Below are 14,937 nucleotides of genomic sequence, written 5' to 3'. Positions count from 1 at the left end.
TCCTCCTCAAGTACGCGAGAACACCAACCTATATGGTGGTGAAGAGAACATACCTTGATGATGATGCACTTGTGTCATGGCTTGTATGTACGTGTAATACAATTGGAAAGCTTTTCGAAGAAGTAGAATGCAAAAACCATGGATGGTGTATGGAAGGCAATCATGCATTAATGCTGCAGTTGAAGAGCAAAGATCAGCCAACAGAACCAACTTACTTGATGTTCTGGAAAATCTGAAAGGTTTGCTATTAAAAAAGTTGTTATGGTCGTTTCAAGGTGGTGATGCTTGAAAGACAGCCCTTTTCTTGGAGATCCACGATGAGTGTAGTACAAATTGGTATTTGTTTGTCAGGAACTCGAGTTGGCCAAGAAATAAGTGAATGTCTATATTTAAAATTCTAGATTTGCAGTTTACATTTTTTTTTTGTTTAGGGGTAGTAGTAGTTTTCTTATAAACTCATCAGCTGCAACATTTCATGCATGCCACATCATTTTCATATTTTCATTTGTTTAGGCACATGTCAATTGGGAGCAAATTCGCATGAGACTGGCAAAATCAACGTGCTCTAAATCAGCCGCTAGTAATAATTTCTATATCTCGACTGACTTATATGTCTAGATCTATTTATTTTTGTTCTTTGATAAAGTCTTTCAATAGATTTGGTTAGGATTTGACTTGACTCATTCGCAGAAAGGAACGGGACAAAATTGGGGATTGGAGTGGTCAAGAAAGTTTTAGAACGGAACCGAGAGCCTCAAAGAAGATTGAGACCACTCAAAAGCACATAATCTGAGTCCAAAAAAATGTGATAAATTTAAACTGGAACAACTTTCGGTGGGAAAACAGTTGTCTCCCGCCATCCACTCAAAAGCACTCCGACGTCGCTTCGCGCCATCCACTCGCCGTTGCCTCCCGCCAAAACTCCAGCCCCCGATCCCAACCCGGAACCGGAAAAAAGTTTAAAACGCCTCCCCAATACGAGAGATCCTCCTCCGCCGCCGAACGCCGAACCCTACGCGCCCTCCCCCTCGCGATGGACGAGGCCACCCCATCCAAGAAGCCCAGGACGACCGCAGCGGAGGGTTCCGGCGCCGGGTCGCTGTGCAAGGTGAAGAGGTCGGTCGTCGCTGTCACCTCGTAGACCAGCTCGGGCCTCGGGACGCCGGAAAAGATGAAGAAGAAGCTTGTCGCGGCGGCGGATCTGTTGACACCGGAGAAGATGGAGCCGCGGCCCTTTCCGCGGAGCGGGGGCAGCGGCGGCAGGGCGCCGGAGGCACGGCGGGGCGGCGGGCGGCGCTCGAGTTGCAGCAGCGGGCGGGCTGGGGCCCCGCGGTGGTTGACGCGCTCGAGTCTGTTGAGAGGGAGCTCGGCGTGGGAGCTGGTGCCGGCCGCAACTCCGTCAAGCGCAGGCCCGAGGTCAAGCTGCCGGAGAGGTAACTGTCACATATCTGCAGGAAACATGTTGATACCCTGTTAACGTCCAGAAAATTCAGTCCAGCTTTCAATTTGCTGACTTATACTCTGGATGCGAAGTTTGACATCTTTTCTTTAGATTAAGATCAATATGAGTCTAGTAAAAGTTTAAAACCAACATCGAGCTGAGAATTATCAATTCTGTAATGCCCTTTACCACGCCTGGTCTGGAACTAGGATTTCTCCAAGGATGCCAACATGTTCTCTGATTAACTTTGGACCTAGTTCGGTTTATTGTTTGTGCCCCCAAACTGAATCCTTTTCCTAAGTTCGGATAATCATCGTTTCAGTAAAACCAACAACAGTATGTACATATTGTTTCTGTGATGCAGGTGACATTAGATTCGTCCCCTGGATGCAAAATTCACCCTGATAATTTCCAGTATCTTTTTTTCTGCACTACTGTTAATTTCTAAAAAATTACGTCCTTCGTCAGCTATGAGATGCTCTGCAAGTTCTTCAACTGCTTCGAGACCTCCACCCGGCTCCTCCGCATGAAGGGATCCATGGCAACATTCCCCAACATCTGCACTAGCATTCAGAAAAGGCTGAGAGGTACTGGCCTATTTTGACACAATAATCAGATAATTGCTGCTGTGTTTGATTTCCATGATCCACTCTCTACTTCTCATAATTCTGTCTGCAGGAGGTTTACCTATGGCCATTTCGCGCAGCTCAAGTACATAATGCCCTAGGCAATTGTCATCAATAAGATCCTTTTGGGCGACCAGAAGACTTGTTGTATGAAGCCTGATCTTCAGGTGAACCTATTGGTCGATTCAATTGAGGAGAGTTCGATGCACAAGGGGGACCGGGTACTCGGCCTTGAGAAGGATGTTCAGGCAGAGACTTGTGGATTTTTTTAGAAAACATCCTGATGTATGACCATCTTGTATCTATCACGCTTTCAACATAGTATGAAATAAGGTTTCCCCCCGCTTTATATTAAAAAGCCCGAACACCGATCACAAGGTAACTGCCGGGGCGAATGGCACATCAAGCCCAAAAGGAAGAAGAAGAAGACCAAAATGCCAACAACGACAGCTCGACAAGCACAGATGGTCCGCCACCATTGCGCCCTCCATCTACGTCCCACCACTCGCCATGGCACCGGACCACTGCGTACCAAAACAACACCTCCAAGGAGAAATGCGACGCCAACGACGCTGCTGTCCGGACAAGTCCTAGGGTTTTCCCCGGCACATAGAAGGGGAGCGGGGGATGGGTAGCATCGACGCCCTTCAGGAAGGAAGGGTGGCACCCATCGGCGTCACCATGTCGGAGCCGGAAAAGAACCGGCAGGGATTTCTCCTGCACCCACATGCCCCGGCACCCACTAGAACGGAGCCAACCCACCATCTTGCCACCCGCAAGCACGCGCCACCACGATCTAGGACCCATCCACACCGTCTTGCTGCGAACACCACCATGAGGTCAAGAGAGCAGAGGCAAGATGCTCCTAGATGGCATGGACGGAAGGACCGGAGCCGAACAGGAGGGAACCGTCTCCACTGACGTCGCGCCGTAGGCCTCTGCCTCTAGAACCGATGCGGATTGTCGACCAGACGCCGCAGCCGAGGCAAACCAGGCCACCCGGGCCTGTCCGGGCCGATAATGGGACCGCAAAGCTCTGACCACCGCGCTGCTGCACGCCGGTAGCCGAGCCGCCACTAGCCCGACACACCACCACCACCTCCTGAGAGCCACGCCGACGCCACGCAAGCCACCGACCCAGATGGGGACCGAAGTGCCAGATCTGGGCCAGGCGGGCACCACGCTGCCCCGCCGCCGCCTAGAGCTCGCCCCCGCCCGCGTAAGGAGCCCCTACCACCGCGCAGGACCGCCGCTGCCCGAGTGCACCACCCGGAGCCGCTCCGTCCCGCGCCGGAGAAACCCTGGATGGGGAAGGGCCAGGGGGCCGCCGCCACCAACGTCGCCCTGGCCAGGCCCGCGGCAGGCGCCGGCGACGGCGGCAGGGAGGTGGAGGAGAGAGGGGAAGTGCTCGCGGGGAAGGGGGGAGACGTGGCCGGTCTCCCACGGGGGCGACGCGGTCACGATCGGGGTCGGGGGAGTTTCAACATAGTTACTTGTGTAAGTTTATTGTCATATGAGTACCGTTCAGTAACTGTATGACTTATAGTTCTAGTCAAGTAAATGTACTAGTTGGTGTATACATAATTGGTATTAAGTAACCACTCATGGTGTTTGTAATATATTATTCAGGGAGATTTTTTTTAGAAAAGGAGGATGTACCCTCGGCCTCTGCATCTGGACGATGCATGCAACCATATTATTAATTATTCACTAGCACATATGCCTGTGTGTTGCAACGGGGAAAAATTAATGTTTTGCACAAGCATAATGTCCCACAACATCGGATTCATTATAAAGAACATGTTGCAACCCAGCATTGTCCTTCTACAAAATGAACATAAAAAAATACGTCGCAATTTAGTCGTGTTCATATTTTCTTTGCGGGGCGTAATGTCCCACTAATTTCATTTAAATACAATCTTTTTTTGATGACATTTAAGTATGATCCTTTCATTAATTACCATGAAGTCCTCACCCGTTTTAGTCGGGAATCAAATCCTTCCTTTTCTAATTTAGTAGCCCCAACACATTAAGGCGTATAGATCTTTTCTTTTAATTATCCTACCTTTTCACCTCAAATCCTTCATGTAGAATTTATTAAGACCACAATCTTTCTAATAGTTATTCCACCGATTTACTCATAATTATTTCTTTAATTAGTCACATTTGTTTAAGTATTATATTTAAGCCCACAATCCTTCCTTTATTAGCTCATTCGCTTAATTAGCTCTCCCTAAACATGAGCCTTGGACCTCACCCTTCACCATCTACAGGAACGAAGGGCGATTTGTGCGAACCCCGGGCTCTCCACCGCGCAGTTGCCGAATCGGCGGTTCCCTCGCGCTCCGCTGGACGCTCCTACGGCGGGAGGGTGGGGGAGGCCCGATTTGCAGCGTGTACATAGTGTAGGAGTGCCTAGGGAGCCAGCCGGTGGCGTCGTGGAGGCGGCAGTGCGACTGGATCGGCTTTTTGCAGGTGTTGGTCTCCCCTTCGACGGTGAAGTTTCGGTGGAGCTCCGCGGTGGACCAGCTCCTTTCTTCGTGCTCGCTGCTTGATGGAGAGGCCGTGCATGGTTCCCCCGTGCCGGAGATTGAGGGATGGCGATTCCGGCGGTTGAAGATCTGGAGAAGGAAGGCGATGTTGAGCGGTGCGACGATGACGACGGCCATGGGTGTAGGTCCTCAGGGACCGTTGATCGGAGACTTCCTGTTTTGCCCGGGGGCTGCTTCGATCCAAGGCGTCAGTGAGCAGCGGCGAACGGCGCGTCACCGGCTCGTCCACGGTGCCGGCGTAGTCGGGTTGCAGAGGGGTTTGGTTGTAATTTCCTTTTCTGTGTCGACCTTTCAGTAATTTGGCCGTTTTAATATCAACTCCTTTTCTCGCAAAAAAAATAAATAAACATGATGACTGCCACTCGTATATTTAGAGTGAGTTGGAATTAGTAAATATGAAAGGTGCATAAGTCTTTGGTTGTTACATCTAAGAGATAGACAGAAGGTCTTGTGTTCAATTCCCACAATGTTGATTTATTTTGACCCAATTATTTTTCGCGGTCTCTCTATGAAAGCCCATAAAAGGCCCATCAACATACAATTAACTGACCCAAATCGCTTAACGTGTGTAAACCAAACGTAAAGTACTAAACCAAACCAAGAATACCTATTCCCTTTAATAGTAGGTATAGATATAGATAGATAGATATAAATATAGATAAAAACCACACAAGGTGATACATCAATAAGCCTGAAGCCACCATCTTGACAACACCGTTGCTACTCCTATCCCCTTGATGAAGGCATGCCGAATGTCCGGGCCTAATACCAAACAGACATCGCACGAAAGCCTAACATCTAAAGCCGGGTGCCCCGTCCAAGTCACTACCTGGATTGGGTCCCACACCGATCTGGCACACTCCGAGTGAGCACCGCACGCTTCAAGGGCCGTCACCTCCATCATCCCTCGGTCCATCCTCAGAGCGGAACTGATACACCGACCTTGCCATCCCTCTCTGCCATCAACGCCACCATGATGCCAGACAGCTTCCTCCTCCTGCACGAGTCCATCTCCGCGCATCAGATGTCGAATCTCCACAGCGCCACGCTGCCGAGATCCGCCACCATCGATGTGTCAGATCAAGCACCGCTCCAACAAAGACGTCGTCCTCTGGTCCCTTGAGCCCGTGTGCACCTCCAAGAATGACGCCCTCAAGGAGGAAACAACACCAGAGAGCCGCCGTCATCCGATCTACTGATCTAGGGTTTCCCTGGAGGTAGCAGAGAGTGGCCTTGAACTTCTCCTCGGCGATGCCTTCAAGAAGGAAACGACGCGGACAACGTCTCCATCGTCGGCCTTGGCAATAGCCAATAGCAGGTTTTCACTCAGATCTGATCGAAGACCGCCATCCCTCATGCACGGGTCGCCGCCATCCTTGCCGGGATCTGGATGATCCAGGCCGCTGCTGCCAGATCTCAGCAAGGAGAAGTCCCCCCACCGAGACCCGCCGGCCGAGCAGGGGAGGCCGAGACCGCGCCTGCAGGACCAGATCCACGATGGATCCGTGCCCGCGCCGCCGCCCCGAAGCCAACCCCTCGCGCAGCCGCCACGGCCTGGCCACCCCCTCACACTGTCGTCTGGCCGCCGCGCCACACGATGCGCCCTCGCCACATTAGCCAAGACTCCGCCGCGCCACCGCATCTCGCGCTACAGCCGCACGCCGGGAGGAGAAGAAGGGCCCCGCCGCCGCCGACGCGCACCGGGCGCGGGGTGGGGGCTAGGGTTCCCCCGCCACCGCCCGCGAGAGCGACGCGAGGGACGCGAGCAACGCCTTTTTAGAATTTATCCTTTTTCAGGGAGATGACATCCCGGAGCATGAGCTGCTGTATCCATTTATTCAGACGAATTCAAGTGTGGCTCAGATCACACCAAGAGTTGTTACTGAAGCCGAATCTGCTATGCCATCACCAAGTCTGGCTCAACAGCATTCTGCTAGGATGTCACACATGTCACAAACCTTCAAGAGAAGGTTCTCACAGAGATCTTCAACCTGCCCGTCAACTGCCAGTGCAACCAGTCTACCGCCAAAGGCCGAGTCTACTGCTCCATCTCCATTGAGCAGCAAGTCAGTGCTCAGTTCTACTTCTAGTGGCATAGATCATGAGTCCCAAGTGCAAGAGAAAGGTGCCAATGATGTTGCACTCAGGTTTGGTGTCACAGAAGGGACTCCTTCCAAGTTTGTCTCTACGCCACACCAAACTTGAGACCCCAAAGAGGCCAACCTCTGCTACTGTGTGCGACACGCCACCTCTAAAATCGGTCAAGCGTTCAGCTAGAGCCAAGTTCTTCATGACACCTACAAAGGATGCAAGCATTATGGAAGCACAGAACCCAAGCACAAGCATATCTGCAGGCGATGGTGATGATGAGTTGCTAAGTTTCCTGCCAAAGTCCCTATTGCAATCAGTAAGTTCATGCTCATACTGATCATTTATCTACTAAGTTTTGCTGTATGGAAAAAGGATAGCACTTGTGTTACTTATAGGTATAGGAGAAGGAGCAGAGGGCTTTGGAGGAATTGGAAACAGGCATTGCTGACCAGGTTCAACGGCAGAAGATTACATCATGCCTGCCAAGCACCTTTGACATCATCTTCCTTATCTACCAGTCGAGGCAGCGGTATGTACTGACAAAGCATGAGCTCATCCGCACGATCATCGAAAGCAACCCGAAGATTGTGGACAAGGGTAAGCGTGAGCTGTGCTTTCTATGTTTGTCGCTTCAGCTTGTTCTCTGTGATGTGAATCCTGATGTTGAAACTACTAAATCTGCAGGTGAAGTTGAAGAGCAACTGAAACTACTGCTAGAGTTTGTTCCAGAGTGGATTTGTGAGAAGACTTCTAGCAAGGGAGATGTCCTCTGCTGGTAAATATTTCTCATCAGATGCATACATACATGTTCTAATTCGTGCTAAGAAACTCAGATGCATACATTGTCATGAAAATCACGGAAGCTACATATCCCATCATTCCCAGACATCCTCATGTGTGTTAATGTTCCTTGTTGTGAGGAGTTAGTTGCAAATAGTAAAGTGAGAAGGGTTAAAATGTAAATGTAGTTTGTATATACTGAGACAAAGAGGAATGAATCGGGAGATAAGGTTCTTCCAGAAATCCCTAGCTTCCCCCCTTAGCTTCCTGGCTAGAGAAGAGAAATCCACAAAATCCAACAACATGGTGTCAGAGCAGGTGCTGTAGCCGCCGCCGGCGACCAAGGGAATGGTGGCGCTCCTTGCTGTTGTCGAAGAGAGAAGAGGAGTGCTTCTGGTGGTGGACTGGAGCGAATAGAAGGAGCTGCGGCCAGGGTGTGAGGCGGTTCAGCGGGTTGGAGTTGAAGCTGGTGGCTGTGCGACCTGGGAGTGGTGCTCCTGCTTGTAGCCTTGTGCAGGCTGCTCGAAATTGGAAGCCTCGGCAAGGGTGTCGCCGGCAGAGAGAGCCAGCGCAAGGATTGTGTACGGTTGGGGCAGCAGTTGGTGGAGAGCCACTGATTTGGAGGCGAGCAGAACTGTAGGTGTGGAAGCAGGCTGGAGGTGCCAAGCAGAGGTGTAGGAGAGTGTTCCCTGGAGGTGGTTGCGTGGTGTTGATGGGCAAGATTTGTGTCCAGAAGGAGGCAGGAGCTGCTGTTGTGTTGCAACAGAGAAAGAAGCACCAAAGGTCACAAGTGTGCTTGGTCCTGAAGCAAGAGGATTTCTGGGCTGCTGAAGACCAGGTCAGAGCAGCACATCAAGGAGAGGTTTGCAACGATGGGTGACAAGGATGCCGCTCCATCGGGAGTCACGGCAGGGGAGCTTGCAGCGGTGTTGCAAGCCATGGATGAGAAATACAGATTGTTGTTCGAGGCTATGAGCAAGCAAGGAGGGAGTTCAAAACCAGAAGCAGAGGTCAAGGAGGAGGTTCATCCATTGCAGATGCCCCTGGTGAAGTTAGATGGGTCTGAAACCTATGCAAGTTGGGCAGAGCACGCAGAGACAATTCTTGTCTCAAGAAGTCTAGAGGGCTATATACATGGGGCAATTGAAAAACCAGCTGACGAGAACTCCAAGGAAGGCCAGAAGTGGAAGATGACCAACGCATTGGTGAGAGCATGGCTGCTGAGTTCAGTCTCACCTCAAATTGCTAAGCAGGTGGAAAGGATTAAGGAGGCGTCAGAAATTTGGCGGCTACTGAAAGGTACATATTCTGGAGTCGGTAATGAGATGCTTTCTTGTAAAATTCAAAAGGAGCTGCAGGGGTTGAGTCAGGGTGACAAATCAGTTGTGGATTATGTGTCCGAGTTGAAGAGATTGTGGAGTGAGATTGATTACTTTGATCCAATTGATATGGAGTGTGGCAAGTGTATTGAGAAATTTAACAAGTGGACGGAAAAGAGACGTGTGAGGGACTTCCTAAATGGACTTCATTCTAAGTATGAAAACAGGAGGGCTGCACTGTATGGTAGCGGAAAGCTTCCTACACTGGAGCAGGCAATATCAGCTATCATTAGTGACGAAACCAGGTTGAAATTAGAGGCAGCCGGGTCAGTGATGCAAGGTATCATGCAGCGGCGATCAGCACTCTATGCAGCAGAGGGTGGAAATTATCAAAGGTCGGGATCAAATACAACTGAGAAGAAATGCTTCGAGTGCGGTCAGCCAGGACATTTGAAGTTTTCATGCCCTGAGTTAATGGGAGGCGGCAGAGGAAGAGGGCAGGACTGGCGTGGAAGAGGCTGTGGCCGTGGGCTTGAAGGACGAGGCTACCGTGGGCGAGGTACACGCCCTGCTGCTAAAGCAAACACGTCGGTGATCACTGAAAATACCACCCAAACTATGAGTGTTGATATGACTGCTGAGGATTGGGAGAAGTGGTGTCAATTCAAGGGGCTTTCTCTAGGTGACAAGCCAACTGTTGAAGCGCCTACCTCTGCTGCCTTAGCAAATTTTGGTGGTAACAAGTCTCACACTATGATAGATAAGTCCATTGATGCACCATGGTTATTAGATTCAGGTGCATCTAGACATATGGCTGGTTCCTACAGAAATTTTATTGACTATACTCCTGATTTAAATAAGCAAACCGTTAAATTAGCTGATGGCTCCTCCCAAACCATTATGGGATCAGGGACAATTATGTGTAGCACTGATATGTCTTTGTCATCTGTTTTGCACGTTCCCTCGTTCCCAATAAATCTGCTATCCATCAGTTGCATCACAAATGAACTTAATTGTGTTGCTATCTTCTTTCCATCATGGTGCTTGTTTCAGGAACTTGGGACTGGAAGAAGACTTGGGACGGGGATCATGCATGATGGACTGTATTATCTGGATAATAATGTGCCACCTGTGGTTGCAGCTGTTGCGTCCCTTTCACCACTTGACGAATTCCTTCTTCACCACCGCAGGCTAGGACATATGTCTTTTGTCACCCTTGGTAGGCTTTATCCTGCTCTTTATAGTAAAGTTAACCAGGGGAGTCTAGTATGTGACGCTTGTCAATATGGTAAACAAACACGTAGCTCCTATACATCGTCTGATAATAGAAGTGACACACCACTTCAAGTTATACATTCTGATGTGTGGGGTCCTAGTGGAGTTCCATCTTTAAATGGATATCGCTCGTTTGTTACCTTCATTGACTGTTGTACTAGAGTGACTTGGGTTTATGTGTTGAAGAACAAGAACGATGTGTTTGAATGCTTTGTTGATTTTCATAATATGATCAGAACGCAATATAATGCTTGTGTGAAAACATTTCGCACTGATAATGGCACGGAGTATGTGAACAAGGAATTTGATGAGTACTTATCCAGTTTTGGGATTATTCATCACACAACTTGTCCAGGTACTTCAGAGCAGAATGGTTTGGCAGAAAGGAAGAATAGACATCTTCTGGAAATCACTCGTTGCATAATGATATCTATGAATGTTCCTAAGTTTTTGTGGGGTGAAGCTGTAATGACAGCTGCTTACTTGATGAATAGAATGCCATCCAGGGTACTTGGTTATAAAAAACAGTTAGAGTGTCTAACGGGTGAAACAAAATATGTGGTTCCACCTAAGGTCTTTGGGTGTGTTTGTTTTGTGAAGGATTATAGACCATCTGTTGGCAAGCTAGATCCAAAGGCGTTAAAGTGTGTATTCGTGGGGTACTCTGGTAAGCAGAAGGGATATAAATGTTGGTGTCCATCTGAAAGGAGAATGTTTGTGAGTATGGATGTGGTATTTAGGGAGTAGGAACCATTCTATGGTGAACCGACGGATTTAACTGATGTCTTCCCTGATTTGTTTGCTAATGAAAATGAAAATTTAGATGCAGATTGTGAGACAGGGGGAGATAAGGAAGAGGAAGATGATGCAACATCAAGAAAGATGATAATTGGGGTAATTCTAGTGGAAACAGAGCAAGAACGAAGACATGAGCAGCAGTATGATACATCAAGTGAAGCATTCCGGTGGCCAAAACCAAATGAGGAAAGGGAGATTCAGGTGTATACACGAAGACATCGTATTGAGGAGGAAAGGATGCAAGTGTTGGAACCTGAGCCTGAGGCTTATGGGCAACATGGTGAGCAAGAGAAGGAGGCTGACCAACAAGATAATACTCAAGTTCAAACTAGTGATACTGGACCTTCCTTGGACAGTGGTAACATCTCTTCTCAATATGACGACCTTGATGTCCCAATAGCTTATAGAAAGCAACCACGAGCTAGTGCCAGAAAATTGCCCTCTAAATTGGATCCTTATAATGTCTCCAACTATGTCTCTTATGACATTGTTGGTCCTTCTTACAAGTCCTTTATTGCAGCGCTGGATTCTGCAGAACCCTTACCACGGGACTGGCAGGAGGCAAAATTAAACCCAAAATGGAGGGCAGCAATGCTTGAGGAGATGTCTGCTCTTGACAAGAATAATACATGGGTAATTACTCCACTTCCTTGTAACAAGAAAGTGGTAGGTTGCAAATGGGTGTTTACCATAAAACATACACCCGAAGGGAAAGTAGATAGATATAAGGCGAGACTTGTGGCGAAAGGTTATAGCCAGACATATGTGGTGGACTATGATGAAACCTTCGCCCCAGTTGCAAAGATGAACACCATCAGAGCTTTAATCTCGGTGGCAGCAAATAACAAGTGGAAGTTGTTTCAGCTAGATGTGAAGAATGCATTTCTTCATGGAGATTTGAAAGAAGAAGTTTATATGGAGATTCCACCAGGGTTCAGTGGGCCTGAGACAATGGGTAAAGTGTGTAGATTGAAGAAATCACTTTATGGACTTAAACAGTCACCAAGGGCTTGGTTTGGGAGATTTCGCAAGGAAGTCTGCACTTTGGGTTTTCGACAAAGCAATGCTGACCATACCCTTTTCTTTAAGCACCACGAAAATAAAACTGTCGTATTGGTCGTATATGTTGATGACATTGTGATCACAGGGAATGATGATGTGGAGATAAAGAACTTGAAGAAAATGTTGGCGAAGTCATTTGAAGTCAAAGACCTTGGCTTCCTCCACTTCTTCCTGGGAATAGAAGTAGCTTATGGAGCTCAAGGTATCTATCTCTCTCAAAGGAAATATGTGCTTGATCTTCTCGCTGAAACTAGGATGCTTGAAAGTAAACCAGCTGCCACACCAATTGAGCCAAACCTTCGTATTACAGCCAATTCAGGAGAACCTGTTGATAGGAGGAGATACCAGAGACTTGTGGGACGTTTAATCTATCTATCCCATACTAGACCAGACATTGCATATGCTGTAAGCCTCGTGAGTAAATATATGCATGATCCTCGATCAGGTCATCTAGATGCAGTAAATAGAATTCTGCGGTATCTCAAAGGTTGTCCTGGAAAAGGAACTCTCCTTTCCAACCATGGGCATCTAGAAGTTGAGGGATACACAGACGCTGATTGGGCTGGGTGCTTGGATGACAGGAGATCCACTTCAGGTTATTGCATCTTCTTGGGAGGAAATTTAGTCAGTTGGAGGAGTAAGAAGCAAAGTGTTGTCGCCAGATCCACGGCAGAAGCAGAGCTGCGATCCATGGCTTCAGGGCTATGTGAGTTGTTATGGCTTCGATTATTATTAACTGAACTTCGGTTGTTTAAAGGAGGACCACTCAGGCTCCATTGTGATAATCAAGCCGCAATCAACATTGTCAACAATCCGGTTCAGCATGATAGAACAAAACATATCGAAATTGATAGACATTTTATTAAGGAGAAACTTGATGAGGGAGTACTTCAAGTAGATTTTGTTAAAACTGGAGACCAACTTGCGGATGTATTAACAAAGGGCGTGAGTGTTGTATCCTTCTTTAAGTTGTGTGGCAAGATGGGGCTCTTAGACATTTTCACCCCATCTTGAGGGGGAGTGTTGTGAGGAGTTAGTTGCAAATAGTAAAGTGAGAAGGGTTAAAATGTAAATGTAGTTTGTATATACTGAGACAAAGAGGAATGAATCGGGAGATAAGGTTCTTCCAGAAATCCCTAGCTTCCCCCCTTAGCTTCCTGGCTAGAGAAGAGAAATCCATAAAATCCAACAACATTCCTTTTCAGCGTTGATACAACACTAAGCTAGGCAGAGGTCCGACAAAGGTTGTAAGGCGTTGGGTAGGGTGGAGCACAAGGTAATTTCACCCTCTTTAGAAATATAGCAGATGTTTTTCTTTTTGTTTCGAGGGGATAGAAATGCTGCAGTATATCAGTGCAAGCTTGTCTCTAGATGCTTGACGATATGTAGTTGTCGACGTTGATGTTCAAGTTCAGACACTGCCCAGTTTCAAGTTGAGTCATTAACCCATTTGTGTTCAAGTTCAAAGTTGGGACACAATGAATGGCATGTATAGCTGAACTATTCTAACAACTGATGATGCTATCTATTTCTTCTGATTCTGTGTCAATTCTCAGGGTGGACGCCACGAGCAGGCTTTTTGGCCCGCTCGTGGCCTGCTGAGGACCGGACCGATCGGTCCTGGCCCGCTGAATAAAGTGGCCGGTCCGGTTACCAAATATCAGCTCGAAAAAACTTCGGTCCGGTCCGGTTTTGGCTTGGTCCCTCACGGTTAACCGAAGCAGCGCAGCACACGATTCAGCGACGCGCGCATTCAGCGGTTATTCATTCCTTTTATTCCGTGCGATCCACACATCTCGGAGATCATGACCGATTCCTACCTCTACGCCTCCCCACGATCCTATTAACGCGTGCCACCGATCAGAGGCAGGCCAGAACATGTACGAGTCAATCTACTACAAATGAACGTGGACATATACGTGACATGCACTACTTATTTGTAACATGCACATTGTAAAAAAGGTAGATATGGCACATGCAACAAACCTGCAACGTGGAATCCTATCGAGGCAACAGAATTAACGTGACACAAAATAGGAAAAAATGAGGAAACAAGTTTTTTTCTTTGGAACCAGGAGGCAACAAGAGCCACGCCAGGAACAGACCCGTGCCTATGGACTTCATCCTCTCGGGGGTCTTCGAACGCCTCGCCGACGCCCACCACCAAGAACTGGGGCACCAGCCAGAACGCGCTGAGCCTGATGGTGACGCCGCCGCCGGCACCGCTCGAGGTGTCCATGCGCTTCTTCTCGACTAGCCTGGAGACGGCCATGCCGAGCGTGGCGAGGGCGAGGCCCGCGGCTATTTTCCCTCTCCTTCTCCTTCCCGTGCCGCCTAGACTCCTGCGGACGTGCGCCGCCGCTCGCCATCACCATGCACCGCCGCTCGCCGTCGCCATATGCCTGCATGGGCGGTCCTCTCGGTCCGGCCCGAGCTTCACCACCATCGGTCCGGTGCCTGAAAAGAGGACCGCGGCGCTGGTCGGTCCGGTCCGGTTCGGTCCGCCGGCGGCCGGTCCAAACGGCGGCTCGGTCAGGGACCGGACCGGCCCGGACCGTGTCCACCCTGAGTCAATTCCACCCACTGTCTTTGGGTGAACTGGTGTGTGTTACCTTGAAACTCTCAAAAACTTGATCCCTCTCCCCTGGAGTACTTTAACAAACAAGAATCAAGTAATTGACTACTCTCTCCGCCTCGAATTACTTGTCACAGAAATGGATGCATCAAAAACTAAAAATATGTCTAGATACATTCATTTCTGCGACAACTAATTCCGGATGGAGGGAGTAATAGTTAATTGAACATTTTGTGAATAATTGTTGAGCCAATCAAAAACCAAGTGATGGTATATATGCGACAATTAATTTCAGATAACCCATTGAGCCAAATGGCGCAAAAACCTGATTCAGACTAAGAGCTATTTGCAAATAAAGGCATGACATTATATGTACTGCCTGTCATTTGTTGATTCATATAGGGGAAAACGGAAATAA

The 14,937-nt window shown here is 48.5% G+C and overlaps 1 pseudogene; it reads left to right on the top strand.

Moving 5' to 3' along the window:
* Positions 1 to 1,033: 1,033 nt before the first annotated feature.
* On the top strand, positions 1,034 to 13,808 carry LOC125507296 (CDT1-like protein a, chloroplastic; annotated as a pseudogene).
* Positions 13,809 to 14,937: the final 1,129 nt, after the last annotated feature.

This window comes from Triticum urartu, chromosome 5A (assembly GCF_056163025.1).
Source record: "Triticum urartu cultivar PI428250 chromosome 5A, HENAU_Tu73, whole genome shotgun sequence".
NCBI lineage: Eukaryota > Viridiplantae > Streptophyta > Magnoliopsida > Poales > Poaceae > Triticum > Triticum urartu.
The sequence above is the reverse complement of the archived record's forward strand: the minus strand, read 5'-3'. Positions and strand labels throughout refer to the sequence as shown.